The following is a 15,638-nucleotide window of genomic DNA, read 5'->3' as shown; positions in this document are numbered from 1 at the left end:
CACGCAACTTGGCGAGGAAAATACCCGTGCGCGCGTGAGGCCCGAGCCAGCTCTGCGCGCGCGACGCGGGGATCGGAGCCGTGGAGATTGGAGAAGAAGTGCGTGGCTTGGCTGCGTACGTCCGCCGTGGGTGTGGGCGCGGCTGCGTTTTCGTCCAGTAGCCGGCACGTCCCGGTCGACGCGACGCGATGGCTCCAGAGATCGAGCGCGGAGCGCCGTGGACGCGACACCTCACACTTTCTCTCGCACGAATCGATCACTCGAGCCGGTGGCGCCCACGGGATGGACTGGGTGCCGTCGTGCGGAGTGCGGAGTGTGGCGTGCCATCCATCAGCCCGGCCATTCCATCCTGATGCTTGGCAAATCTGTACCCGTGTCTCGTCCCTCTCCCTCCTCCTGCAGATCTTCTCCGCTGCTGTCTATCTACGGGTAGGCGTGCCCAGGCTATGCGGCCGAGGACGTTGGAACGGTCACGAGGACTCACGAGTCGTAATCATTGCACCGAGGCTTCAATTTATCATGTTCTTTTGTCAAGGTGTGAGTTTGAAGCACATCGATTGAACTATGCCAGGAATAGAGCAAAGCGATACTACAGAAACACATTTAATACGAATTTAACAATGTAAGCGGACAGAACGCAATGTTTGGCTGTTGTCAGATGACGAACATGCAGTAGTAGTACGAGCTTAATTTGTAAATGACGTGCTCCTAAAATAACCTGAATCTTGAAAACCTGGATGCCAGTGTTTAGTCACACAATGCAGACAGGAAAAATATGAAACTACCGGTAAAATAGTCTCTGCTGTAAGTTAGTGATGTTACTTGATATCAAAATGAAATTAGCTAAGCGGTCTTTTTACTTGCAGGAAAACCTTCTGGTGTACTGGTAGTAAAAAGGTAGTACCATATTGAGTGGATAACAAGCAAAGTTTGCACGTTTACTCAGCATTAAGGCACACAGGTAACCCGTCCCCTTAAACAGATCAAGTAAAGCTCCCTGAGGCCTGAAGAAACAATGACTTTTCAGCCTTTTTGGTAGGAAGGGTTTTGTCTTTTTTCTCATTAGCAATAGAAGGTCAGATCAACTCTACCGTCAAAGCCCTTAATCTCCCGTACATAATGTTAGGTGGGGAACACGCACCAACCTACCTACTAACATAATTCAGAAGGACTGCACTCTCAGTTAATTAATCGTTCCATCGTGCGCACACCTGGAAAGTGAGACAGTGTTACTGGGAGGTATATAGTGAATCAATCTCAACTAATCGTAAGAACACCCACAATGATTATCTATAGGCTCTCTACAAGAGATCTATGTCAGCATATTTTTCTACTTGGAAGGTATTAAATGAAGATATAGAGCAAAATTATCTACTAACTTAGAGATAGTCTATAGAGAAAAACGAGGCAATACATGAGAGAGCTATAGATACAAATGTAGACATACTATTAAGGTGGTTTACTATTAATCGAGTCTATTGCTGAGATGTATATGTTTTATAGAGAGCACCTTACTTTACCATTGCGGGCGCTCTAAGAACTGTATTAGTGTCCGACGATTGAACGGACTTTATTGTTTTTTTTTTGAACGACTCGCACGAGACGGTGCGAAGTTCTATTGATAGAGCAGGAAAAAATTACAAGATTACAACCATGGAGGGTCGTAACCAGGAAAAGGAAAAAAATATACCACCACCCGCATATCGACAGCGCCAACACACAACCCGGGAGAAGGCTAGCACCGAACCGGCCGCCGCTAGACCAACAAAGGAATACAGACAAGATCGCCCTCTAAGGGATGCCAAAAACGACGTCTTCAAGAAGAGAAGCGACGGAAAAAAACCGTCGCCGCCGTCCGTCGGGGCTCAAAGGAGCCGAGACTAGGCTTTCGCCCGGCAACCGCCCTTGAGGGGTGAGGCAGCACGACAACGCCCTCAGGCATCGTTGTCGGCCTGGCCAAGGCCGGACTAGGTTTTCACCCGCCGGTCACCACCTGTGAATCCTCGGCTGACGCACCGATGCTCCACCACCTCTCCAGCTCTGCCGACATGCGGGACCCCTGCACCGGCGTCCTCCGCCGGCCAGTCTTCGTGCGCCGAAGACCGCGCCACACCCACCGACAGCTCCTCCTCGCACCGAGGTCGTCTCCTCCACCGCCGGCCGCGCCTCTCGCGTCAAGCCGGCCTCCTCCACCGGACGCGCCTCTCGCGCCAATCCGGCCTCCCTCCACCGGACGCGCCTCTCGCGCCAATCCGGCCTCCCTCCATCAGCCGCGCCTCTCGCACCAAGCCGGCCTCCATCTCCGCCGCTCGCGCCTCTCGCGCCGAGCCGGCCTCCGCTGTCATCGGCTGCGCCACCCTGCGCCAAGCCGGTCTCCGACCCCTCCTCCAAACGATGCCGCGCCGGCCCGATGTAGCCGTTTGCCACGCCCTCAACTAGCCGTCCGAGGCCGCCATGCCTCTGGCGACCGTGGTCACCGCAACCGCAGCCACTGCTGCCGAACGCACCACCGCGCCTCCTCACACCGTGCCACAGCAGCCACTGACGCCGCCGCTGCGACGAGCTCCGAGGCCTCTGCCTCCACACCGACGGGCGTTGCCGCTGGTGCCTTAGGCCACAGCCGCGGCTGCCACTGGCACCGCCGCCGTTGCCCATCACCAGCCGCGCCGCCGGTCGCCGCCGTCCGCGAGCCTCGCTCCGCCAACGCCGCCGTGCAGCCGCCGTCGCTCGGACCGCTGCCACCAGTGCAGCTGTCGCTCGCCCCCGGCGGCGCGAGCACCGCCGCCCGCGCGCATCTCGCCGTCGCGACGGGCGCCGCCGGCTGCCGTGCGAGTCGTCGCCGTCGCGTCGCCGCCCTTGACGCGTCGCCGTGCCGCGGCCTCCTCCGCCACCAGCGCCCACTCCGGTCGGATCCGGCCAGGGGATGGCCAGATCCGGCGAAGGTGATGCCGGATCCGCCGTCTCCTCGCCGGGATCGGCCGCCGCCGTCGCTCCCCAACCGCCGCCGCTCGCCGCCTCTCCCACGCTGAGAGGGGTCGCCGCCATGAAGGAGGCCCCGCCACCGCCATCATGGCTCGCCCGCCGGCTTTCCGGCGGCGGCGAGGTGGGGGAGGGGGGAGAGGAAAGGCGGCGGCGCTGCTAGGGTTTCGCCCCCCGTGTCGCCAGCGCGTGGGCGGCGCGGGGGGAGGGGGGGGGATGGACTTTATTGTTTGTCACAGAGGAGAGGATCAGATGCTTAATCTCAACACACTCGTTTTAGTTCAGTTTCTTTTCTAAACCAACAGTACGGCTCTAGTTTTTGTCAGTAGAACATGGCCTTATGGGGGTGACGACTAACAATGCGAGTACTTTTGGTGCAGTTTTGCATTGAGATATCATAGCACAGGACTTGAGCATCAGCAAAGTTTACTATATATCTGCTGCAATATCTTGACCGACAGTCATTGCTTTGCTCCTAAGATTGTCGACCAGCAAGCACTATTAGGAGTTAGGACTGACAGCTTCTCCTCAATAATTCACAATAATCACCCCTGCACATAAAACTCAACAGTACTTCCTGTGCAACAATTATAGTAATCAACAGCACTAAAACAATCCATCAATTTACGACTACGAGCTAAAAAAAATAAATCCAAGGACAAGTGTCTGATCGATCGCCTCCACTGAATGTTTCCAAACCTCTGGTGGTCCTCCATGCATAATGTAGCATCAAAGTTCATGACAGGATATACAAGAAACTTGCATTTGTTTATGGACCAATCTACCGGTTGGCTCATGACAACATGCACTTCCCATTGGTTCCCATTTGTTGCCACGCTGCCTCCGCGCATGTTGTTGGTGGTGTCAGCTACTACTCGAGAGACACTACACGTCTCTCTTGGTCACTTCTATACCTCATCGCCTTAATAAAACGCCGAAACACGGAGGACGTAAAGAAGTACACACACCCGCGTTCGTCAATGTACTACTGCTACCCGGGTTAATGACACTTTTGGCGTACCGACGCTGGGGGCATGGGCGATGATCACTAGGGAGTTTTTTTGTTGTTTGGGCTGGTCCAAGAAAGTGAGCACATGCGCGTGACAGGGAGGAAGCCAGCACGCATGATTGTGCCGCGCGCGCGCCCCCCGCGCATGTGGCGAACGGTGCATCATTGCGAGGCGCGTCGTATACTCGCGCGTAGGAGATGAGATGAGAGCAGGTAGAATAGCAGGTTATAAGCCAGCTACAAACATATTTTAAAAAGATAAATAAAAAGAGAGAAAAGCAGCGGGCTACAGATTTGTAGCCAGCTGTAGCACGGACTTCAAGACACAGTGTGTGTATGGCAGGTGGGATCAAGTATTAACAGTGTAGTATATAACTATGGTATAAATAAGCTATTAGATTGGTTATAGATGAACTATTAAACTTAAACTTGCTCTGAGATTGAGATGAGACGCTGTGAACGCTGCCGCGGCGGCGGCCTTCGCGGTCGCGGCTCGGTTCCCCTGCGGCATGGCAGTCCGCTGCGTACGAAGCCGGCAAAGGCCACATGCCACCGGGCGCTGCGCTCGCTGCTGCGAGAGACCACCAGACATGCGCCCGCGCTGGCGAGGCCGGCGCAATCACTGGGTTCGCACAGGAATCGCAGCTCTCTTTCGGTCTAGGCTCTCGCTCTCGTATGTGTCCCCCTCTGCCTCACCTGACCTAGCGTGCGGTTCGAAGGTTGGAAAGCAATTGATTTGCCTGCACCAACGCCTGCTTCTGAACGAATACAAGTGTCGCTAAATTTTGTTGTGAACTTTGTTTTCTACCTATCTAATTTTGTGATCTGTCACGTATTTTAAACATGGCCGTTCTAACCGAAGTCAAATTATCTAATAGCATGTGTATTCAGATTCATCTATATAATTGGACCTTTTTTAGACGAATGGAGTAGGTATAAGCGCCAAAAGAGTAAACCAAAAAGTTCAGGTTTTTGTTTTGGATATATATCTGGCTGGAAGGCTGTGAAATCATAAGGATTCGTCCTGGATGGCTAGAAATTACCATGTTAATTGGACGGAAAGATAAAATATTGACCTTTTGATTATTTGACAGTCTAGTTTATAATGATATATATTAATTGATATATTTATATGCAAAATAAGTCGTGGGTATGAAAACAAAAGTAAAAGTCCGTTGATATGGGTGTATACAAAATACAATTCTATTTATGAACAATAAAAGTATAATTCATGTATCACTTCTAAAAGTCTAGCAGCATATAAAATTACGTGAGAAAATCCACTAGTAGAGTACTCCCTCCGGTTCTATAATAATTGACGCTTTGGAAAGTTTGAGGTCAAACTTTTATAACTTTGACCATCAATAACTTTAAAAATATTTAGTTTAAAGAAACTAGAACAACATATATAGATTTGTCTTTCGAAGCACTATAATAAAAGTAAACATGCATTTATTTATTGTATATATTATAATAGAAAAATAAGGTCAAATATATATTTTGTAGACCATGTTATTGTCCAAAACGTCAATTAAAATGAAACCGGAGGGAGTAGCAGTTCTTGTGAATCAGACCCATGTCTCAGTCGTTTTGGTTGGACTGAAAAAACCGAACTAATCAAGACTGATTTTATTAATTAGAAACTAGTATGGTGGCCCTCGCAGATTGCGCGGCTAGCATCATTATATTTTCTCTCATATAATAGCATAGATGTTTTCTCATTATATTATTCAGATATATTAAAATGACAACATAATTTTAAATTTTGCAATAACTTTACAAAACTACTAATGTGTAATATTTATATTGTATTTTATATACGTGTTAGTTAATAATTATTTTTAATATCAAATTTTAGTTATTTGTAAATTATATATATTCCTATATGGACTCTAGACTCGTCTTTTAATATTTCTTTTTTCTAATTCCGAATTTTCTGTAAATTGTATTTCTATATAGACTCTATGCTCTTCTTCCAATATTATTTATTTTTATTTCTGAATTTTTTTTATTTCTAATTGTATTTCTATATGGACTCTAAACTCAACTTTCAATATTATTTAATTTTTGATTTCGAATTTCAGTTACTTCTAAATTGTATTCCTATATTGACTTTAAACTCTTCTTTCTATGTTTTTCTTAATTTTGAATTTTAGTTATTTGTAAATTGTATTTTTATACGGACTCTAAACTCTACTTTTAATTTTATTATGTTTATTCCAAATTTTAGTTAGTTTTAAATTCCTATATAGACTCTATACTCTACTTCTAATATTCCTTATTTTTAATTCCGAATTTCTATTATTTCCTAATTGTATTTTTATATGGACTATACTCTACTTCTAATATTCCTTATTTTTAATTCCGAATTTCAGTTATTTCCTAATTGTATTTTTATATGGACTCTATAATCTACTTCTAATATTCCTCATTTTTAATTCCGAATTTCAGTTATTTCCTAAGTATTTCTATATGGACTCTAGTCTCCTCTTCTAATATTCTTTATTTTTTAATTCCGAATTTCAGCTATTTCTAAATTGTATTTCTATATGGACTTTGTCTTTTCTTTTTCTCCGATTAATGTGATAATTTCTAGGTCATGAGAGCGAACGTGGAGGCTCCTTTTTCTATTTTTTTTAATAATATAATAGATTCGCTTAGGCTTTTCCACTAACCGAAATTAATTCGGTCATCTGGTTAACCGAAATGATCGAATAATTAACCAAAATTAGAAAACAAGCTCTATATCTTGGTGAATTGGCATATTAATTATATGGTTGTGTATTCTTCCCCCTCTTTCTCAACTCACATATTTTTTTAACGCGCATGCTTTTAAAACTGCTAAACAGTTTTCTATAGTAAAGCTGCTTTTAAAAAACCGTGTCAATCAATTATTTTAAAAGTTTTCTAAGCTAATACTCAATTAATCACGCGTTAATGGGCAACACCATTTTTCGTGCGAGGACCTCCCAAACTCAACCTATATTATTTGCTATTATCATGTGTTATTTAATTGTTAAAACATGTCCTAAAAGAATATAAATGTCGCTAAGATTTTGTTGTGAACTTGTTGTCTATCTAATTTTGTGATATGTCACGTATTTTAAACATGACCGAAGACCGTACTGAACTAACCAAAGCCAAATTACTAACGAACCCATCTTTTCAGTTGGGACTGAATGCCCACACCTAGATCGAGCCAAGTATGCCAACATTTAGATACAGCTGGGAGAGCTGAGGCTCCAAACGGCATGGAAACCCTTCCAGATGTTCAAGTATTTAAACCAAGCTAGGGATGATAAGCCATGCATGTCGCTTTGGGACGTGGTGGTCCTCGTGTGGCACACGTAAATTAAGGACCATTATTCCCTTTCAGTCCCTTCACGTGATGTGCCACTTTAATTTCAACATGTTGTATTAACACGGAATTTTTATGATCGAGTTCTGATCATGAGATGCAGATCGATGTGTAGTAATCCCTCCATTCCAAATTAATCTACATATAATTTTTTTTAGATTATTCTGAAATGATCTACATATTTGTGTTCATTTATTATGTCTATTCGTTATTTTTTCATTCGAGTAAATGGACTTTGATGCATGCATCTATGCACACATGTATTTATAACCCACATGCAATATCTTGATTTGCTATTGGCTAGAAAATAGTGGGGTTGGTGCATGCATTGAGTTTATTGCTAAAGTAAATATAGTATGAGAGAGTTATTAGCTTTTCTTGGTCTTGGTGTACCTATAAAATATGTAGATCAATTTGGAATGGAGGGAGTAACATCTCGGGGGGACGATTCACCCCACAAAAATTTCAATACAGTTAACAACAGTAGTATTGTAGCTAGCTTTAGCTAGAAGATGGTTTATGTACATCATATCCCACTAGGCCGGCGTGCAGCATGATTAATTCAGGTTAGCTGAGCAGAAGTATAAATCGATCCTCTTATTCTGTTCTGGGAGTTGAACTACATACTCCTACATTGTTCATGGGCCAAAAGTTCATTTATATCGATCGCCTGGTAGCACTGACTGATGTCTCTTTGGAGGCCAACATCGCCGAGTGGCACCCGCTTGAACGTCTGCCTAGATCCATTCATCCATTAAAACCGTCCGGTGGATCCCATGGATGCAATTCAATATCAACGGATCCTTTTTTGAGAATATCACGGTACTTCTGAGCACAATCAACTTTGGGAGAATAGCTACTTTAGTCCCTAAAAGTTTCTTCGTAGGATCAGTTTAGTGCCTAACCTTTTAAATGGTCCAAAGAAATCCTTAAACTTTATCATAAGGCCTAGAATAGTCATTGGGTCCACCAAAATCATCATATGGATATGCCATGTCATCATTCATGCAAAATATATGATGAATTGTCCAATTTACCCTTACGTATATCATAGAAAAATAAATATAACGGTGAATTAGACATAACCATAGGAAAAAAATACTCATCCTTTTTTTCACCGTTTTGGGGTATACTTTTGCTCTTACATTTTACCTTTTGTTTTTTTATTTTGCTATGATATATGTAAAGGTGAATTGGACAAATTATATAGATTTTGCATAGGAATATGACATGGCATGTCCATGTAGCGATTTTGGTGAGACCAAGGACTATATCAGCCCACGTGACAAAATTAAAGGACTTGTTTGGACAATAAGAAAGATTAAGGACTAAAATAACCCAGAAGCGAAACTTTAAGGACCATATTGGCCTTTTTCTGGACCATCACATTATTTACAAGTAAAACCATGTGTATATAAGCTGTTCTTTTTTTTTAAAAAAAAACCATATATAAGCGCCAATGGTGCGTCAGTATAGTTATGGGCATATGATTTCATCCACCAGAATTTAAATCTCGATGCTCATAAATATTATCATCTATGTGTTTAAAATGTACCCCTAGTTTTATAATATAAGTCGTTTTGATTTTTTTTTCTTAATCAAACTTGTAGAAAAATATAGTACTATTTTCAATACAAAACAAGCATACCAAAATATATTCTGTTTTACAATTAACGAAACTAATTTGGTATTATGGATGTTACTAATTTTTTTCTATAAATTTGGTCAAACATTAAAATAGCTTGACTGGAAAAAGAGTTAAAGCGACTTATTGGCTATGAACTAAAAAAGTATTTGTTTAAATTCATAACTAAAAATAGTTTTATTGATCAGAGATTTATCGATTGTCGTTGGTCTATCTCTTTGAGCGTGTGTTGGATGCATTATATGTAAGCACGGCCAAAGCCAAAAAAAAAAAATCATCAAGGCTCAGGCTCAACTTATGAATTATTGAATGTCTTCATATTTTACATGGTGATTTAGGATAATTAAAACATGATTGGAGGTAAGCCTAGGGTTTATGAGTCTAAACTGCCATAGGCTTGTCTCTGCCCATATATGTGAGTATGGTGCAGGTCGATGGCAGTGTGCACCGTAAACGTGTGCGTCTTTCGTGTAATTAAGACAATAAAAAAATATATTTGTAAACAAGGATATACTCCGTGGAAAAAAAATATAAGTCATGTATGTGTTGCTGAGTTAGTTGATCGCACTGCACAACGTAGTGGAGCCAGGAGCATCATATATAGAGCCCGAACGATGAAGTAGCTTCTATGCGCTGTATACCATATTCGATGCAATTTTCAGCGAAGTCAAACTACGGTGCACGACGTACGCTATCGAGCACGGACAGCTACCCCGATCCCCGGGGAGGTGGCACTGGCAGAGAAACCCATGTTTCATCGGTCGGCCGAATTCCACAATAGTTCCGGATGCAATAAAAATCGGGGTTAAAGATGATCTTTAGTCCCGGTTAAAAAGGGTAACGGGCATATTTGATCTTTAGTCCCGGTTGTTATCTTTAGTCCCGGTTCAAATGCTGTCAGGGCCTGTCAGGCCCCCCCGGGATCTTTAGTCTAACCAACTGGGACTAAAGTCCCACCCCTATATATATATGTCTTCTTCCTCCTCCAGCTGCCCGAGCAAACTTCAAAATTTCTTAAAAAAAAGGGGAGGTCATGCCAAAATTTCTAGTGAATTTATTTTGGTGATTACATATAAATCGGAGGTGACTAAAAGGTTTGCAACTTCATCCTCCAATGTTTTTTTTGTCATATTACATTTGCAACTATGTTTTGCACATTTTTTTGTCTCCAAAATTTAGTTGTAAGTTGATGAGGGAGAAAATTTGTGTGGGGAAGAAAGAATATATAGAAATTTAGTTGATTTGCTAAAGAAGGTTTTATAAAATAGTTGAGAAGGAAAACTATAGTGAAAGTTAATCTTGAATACTAGAAAACAAACTAAAATGAAAATTAAAAGAAGTAAAACACATTAAAATTAGTTTAAAACTTTAGAAATAGTAAATAAGAATTATTTGGTGTAATATTTTATGATTTTTGTATGAATAAAGATATATCATTATTGTATGACTGTTGAAACAGTTTGTAATTATCTTATAATTATTATATGACTGTCATTATTGTAAGAATAATTATTTTTGTACGATTTTTTTTCGACTCATGTAGATGGATCGACAATGGATGTACGCTGACCGGCGGTCCAAAGAGTTTATTGATGGCGTGCACTATTTTTTGAGAGTGGCCGAAGCTAACAGGCAAAGGGGTTTTATTTGTTGTCCATGCAATAAGTGTAAGAATCAGAAGGAGTATTCTGCATCCAGGACTATTCATTTCCATTTGTTTGAGTCGGGGTTCATGCCAAGCTATAATTGTTGGACATCCCACGGAGAGCAAGGTGTTGAAATGGAAGAAGATGAAGTGGAAGACGACAATATTCCGGACTTTGCTCAGTACGTTGGATTTGAAGGAAATCAAACGGGCGAGGAGGAAAGGGATGCTGATGGTAACGACGTTGCGGATGATCTTGGTCAGATGTTGCAGGACGCCAAGGAGGACTGTGAAAGTGAAAAGGGAGCCCATAAATTGGACAAGATGTTAGAGGACCACAGAACTTCGTTGTACCCAGGTCGCGAGCAGGGGCACAAAAAGTTGGATACCACTCTGGAGTTCTTGCAATGGAAGGCAAAAAATGGGGTTAGTGACAAGGCATTTGGCGATTTATTGAAACTCGTCAAGAACATTCTTCCGGAGGGAAACAAATTGCCCGAGACAACATACGAGGCTAAGAAGATAGTCTGCCTGCTAGGACTGGAAGTTCAGAAGATTCACGTATGTCCGAATGATTGTATCCTATATCGCGGTGAGGAGTATGAGAACCTAGAAGCATGCCCTGTTTGCAAAGCACTACGATACAAGATTAGACGAGACGATCCAGGATAAGTTGACGGGCAGCTAACAAAGAAGAGAATTCCTGCTAAGGTGATGTGGTATTTCCTTATAATACTACGGATAAGGCGTTTGTTCAGGAACAAGGGGAATGCTAGAATGATGCGATGGCACGCTGAAGAGCGTCAACAGGACGGGATGCTGAGACACCATCGTCCGCCCGCCGCCTCCACCACAACCTGCCTCGCGTCATCTGCCGCCGCTGCCATCATCATCGTCGTCCTCCGCCACAGCTGCAGGTGCACACGGCCACCGCAGCGGGCGCGCTCGAGGCGGAGCTCCGCAGGTGGGTCGTGAGCTCCACAGGACGACGATGACGACGACGGTGGTGGCGGACGGACGATGATGATGATGACGTCGATGATGACGATGGTGGTGGCGGACGGACGATGATGATGACAACGACAACGACGTGATAGACGTGGGGGCGGGCGGTGGCGGAGGACGACGGCGGCGGCAGCGGCGGCGGTCGGACGGACGATGGCACGGCTGAGGACGGCGGCGGCGGCAGATGGACGACAACACGGAAGTCAGACGAGCTGTTTTGGAGGAGGATGAGTGGACAACGGCGGGGGATAACGTGGGGCTGGCAGCAGCAGACAGACGACGACGACGCAGCTGACGCCGAGGGACGGAGTGGCACGGAATAAACAAAATTTGCACTTTGGTGGTGTTTTCTAAAAACAGCACGAGATGGTACGTCCTGATAGTAGTGCGTATTAGGTGGCGAATTCTGAAAATTCTCGAAGATGGATGGGCGTTTCGTCGCGGCCCTCACGGCTATCGGACCGGTTCGGTTGGTTGCGTTTTGCGTGTAAGATCGCATCGCGTCGCGCGTTTCCTCCTCTTCCGGATCGACGGGGCGAGTAGGCAGGCTGTGCGCGGAGTGAAAACAGCGTAGGCGTACGAGTAGTAGAATTAGGCCCCCTTTGAATCACAGGAATGAAAAAACGGGGGAATAGGAAAAACATAGGATTCTGATAGGAATACAAGTATAAAACAGAGGATTGCAAAACACAGGAAAAACATAGGAATGACCGTTTGATTGAGCCGCAGGAAAAACACAGGAATTTGAGGAGAGAGAAAGACTCAAAGGATTCTTAACATGAGGTAGAACCTCATGTTAAATTTCCTTCAAAATTTGCATGGGAAGAGGCATTCCATAGGAATTTTATAGGATTCCATAGGATTCATTCCTTTGATTCAAAGGGCTATATAGGAAAAATTCCTATAGGAATTAAATCCTTTAAAATTCCTATAAATTTCCTTTGAATCAAAGGGGGCCTTACAGTGTGGTTTACTCCGTGTAGGGCGGTAGAAGAACAGGAAATCATTTATGCGTGGCAGACTGGCAGTGGGCGTGGGCGCGCGTGAGTCCGGGGTAAGATTGGTTGGTGAAGCGTTGCAGCGTGTTGTGGGTGGCATACTGGCATGAATACCATGTACTACCGGTGTGGCATCCTCATCCTGGCATGAATACCTTGTACCGGTGGCCTGCGCTGAAGGGTTCTGATCCCATCATTCCATTCTGTTTTTCTGTTACGCGTTCGGATTCTGGCCGTGAAGCCCTCTTTAGCTTTGTACTACAAACTTCACGTGAACTACGCATGAATTTTACAAATAATTGCTCCTCGACGCCCCTTGAACCTTTGGTTAAATATCTAATTCTAGTGGTGATGTTAGGGTGTGTTATAAACCAGATAATAAATAGCGTTTGTACTAACTCTAATAGTGGCTGCTATAACCATAGTGGATCGGAGACAAAGTATTGTAATATAGAGCTAGTTTGGTACACCTCATACTCCAGGATTTCTATCCATGGGTTAGAGCAGTATCAAAAACTTTTGAGGCCCTGAATAATATAGAGCGAGCTGCCATTGTGCTTCTGAAAATTACATTACGAGGGTGGAGTAGCATTTCCACCGATCCTTAACTTTGCTCTACCCTCAAAATAGGAGTTGTACCAAATGATCCCTTAGCTGTTGCTATTACATAGCGATCACTATTGTAGTCTGCTAGTGCTTTCTTGCACCATTATTTTGTTTGATTGATGTTCATGTATGGAGAATTTAACCTTGTATGCCTTCTTTTTATGTTATTCGTTTATATTGTTTTGTACTTCCTCCATTTCACAATGTAAGACTTTTTAGCATTGCTCATATTCATTTAGATGTTAATGAATCTAGACATATGTATGTGTTTAGATTCATTAACATCTATATATATGTGGGCAATATTAGAAAGTCTTATATTGTGGAACGGAGGGAGTAATTTTGCTATCAAATGTACAAGTAATCAAATATGAAGTCTAAACTTCTACTTATTTTAAGCAAAACTTTAAGTCTAAACTTCTATTTTAAGCAAAATTTTATGATACTATTGACATGTAATTTAAATCTATGATTATTTTTTAAATTCAACTATTGCTAATTGCTAGTGCTCTTTATTACCTACTCCCTCCTGTTCTGGTTCTGGTTATAAGTCATTTTGACTTTGGTCAAAATCAAAATGCTTTAAGTTTGTAGAAAAAAATAGTAACATTTTCAACTCAAGACAAATTTATTATAAAAATATATTTAATTATTGATTTGGTGAAACTAATTTAGTAATGTAAATATTATTATATTTGTCTATAAACTTAATCAAATTTGAAGTAGTTTGACTTTAACCAAAGTCAAAACGACATAATATGAAATGTAGGAAGTAGGTTAAAAGGTACCGATGGATGAAGGATTGTGGATAAAATTGAGTTTATGATAATTATTCAATGGCACAAACGAATAAATTAAATTTTAGAAAGTTGAAAAGTTGATTTAAAAATGATTTCTAAATACTGTTGATGAAGAGATATTATACAAAAATCGTAGCAGAGTTAAGAAGTGTGCCATGTTAGCTAAAAAGAACATGCCCTTAAGTGAAGAAATAAATACTCCATATGTTTGGAAATGTAAGATTTTTTTCTATGTAAGAAATAGCCAGTAGTACTTATATTTTTCAAGGGAGAGTATACAGGCATATAGTTTGTTTTTAGCATACGAGTTCCGTAAGAAATTCGCACGAATAAGCTCTTTTCCCATCGAATAAACATGGCGGAAATGTCTCTAGATTGCTTATGTTGGGATGTCAAGATCAGTCATCAAGCGGTAGGAATGACGTGTAGCTTCTTGGCATTGTCTGTTTTGTTCTTGTTTTTCCCCCCCTAAATAGATAGTCTAGTTATAACTCAAATGATTTGGACTAAGCTCGTTTGATTATAAGTCTCTCCAATCACCAGTAGTACAAACTTGCAAAATCCTTTTTTTATAGTGTATGCCTCTTTCAGAGCTGCTCATAGGAATAGAACGTGAATGTGTGCCCGTATTATAAGCACCTACGCATTTGTACTGTATTTTTAAAAAAATCTAAAAAAAGTGTGCCCTTTTTATTTCAGAAATAACTGGATTGGCCACAAACAGCAAAGAGTGTGGTACGTATCAAGTTGTTACTAGTAATAATCACAAAAAGCGCAACTATAAGTTGTTTTTGTATGTGCCGATCGAGCCAAATACAGGTGGCAGTACTGTTCATCCTGCCTTGCTTCCATTGGCTGATCCGACACACATCTACAAGTGACACCCGTGTTAGTGTGTTACTGTATGGTATGGCGATGTCCATCCAATATTCAGGTTGCAGAGATATGGGTATTCCCAGCTAAAATTAGTGAACCGGAAAAAAGGCTGCTCTTGTGCAAAGTGAAAGAAGAAAAACAAAGGGGAGAATAGCTAATATGGTCTCTAAAATTTCGCTTCTGGGTCATTTTAGTCCTTGATTTTTCATATTGTTCAAACAAGTCCTTTAATTTTGTCACGTGGGTTGATATAGTCCTTGATCCCATCAAAATCGCCACATAGATATACCATGTCACATTCCTATGCAAAATCTATATGATTTCTCCAATTTACCCTTACATATATCATAGGAAAATAAAAAACAAAAGGTAAAATGTAAGAGCAAAAATATACCTCAAAAGGGTGAAAAAAAGGATAAGTATTTTTTCCTATGATATATGTAAGGGTAAATTGGACAATTCATCATAGATTCTGCATCAATGATGACATGGCATTTTTATATAATGATTTTGGTGGACCCAAGGACTATTCTAGACCTTATAACAAAGTTTAAGGATTTCTTTGGACCATTTAATAGGTTAGGGACTAAAATGATTCTATAGAGAAACTTTAGGGACTAAAGTAGCTATTCTCCCAGAACAAAGAGAAAAAGTTAACAAGGAAAAAAAGAGTAAAACAAAGCAGCGGCATAAATAAACGCGCCGCTCCGTCCGCTA

The sequence above is a fragment of the Oryza glaberrima genome, chromosome 2 (genome assembly GCF_000147395.1).
Source record: "Oryza glaberrima chromosome 2, OglaRS2, whole genome shotgun sequence".
Classification (NCBI taxonomy): Eukaryota; Viridiplantae; Streptophyta; class Magnoliopsida; order Poales; family Poaceae; genus Oryza; species Oryza glaberrima.
The sequence above is the reverse complement of the archived record's forward strand: the minus strand, read 5'-3'. Positions refer to the sequence as shown.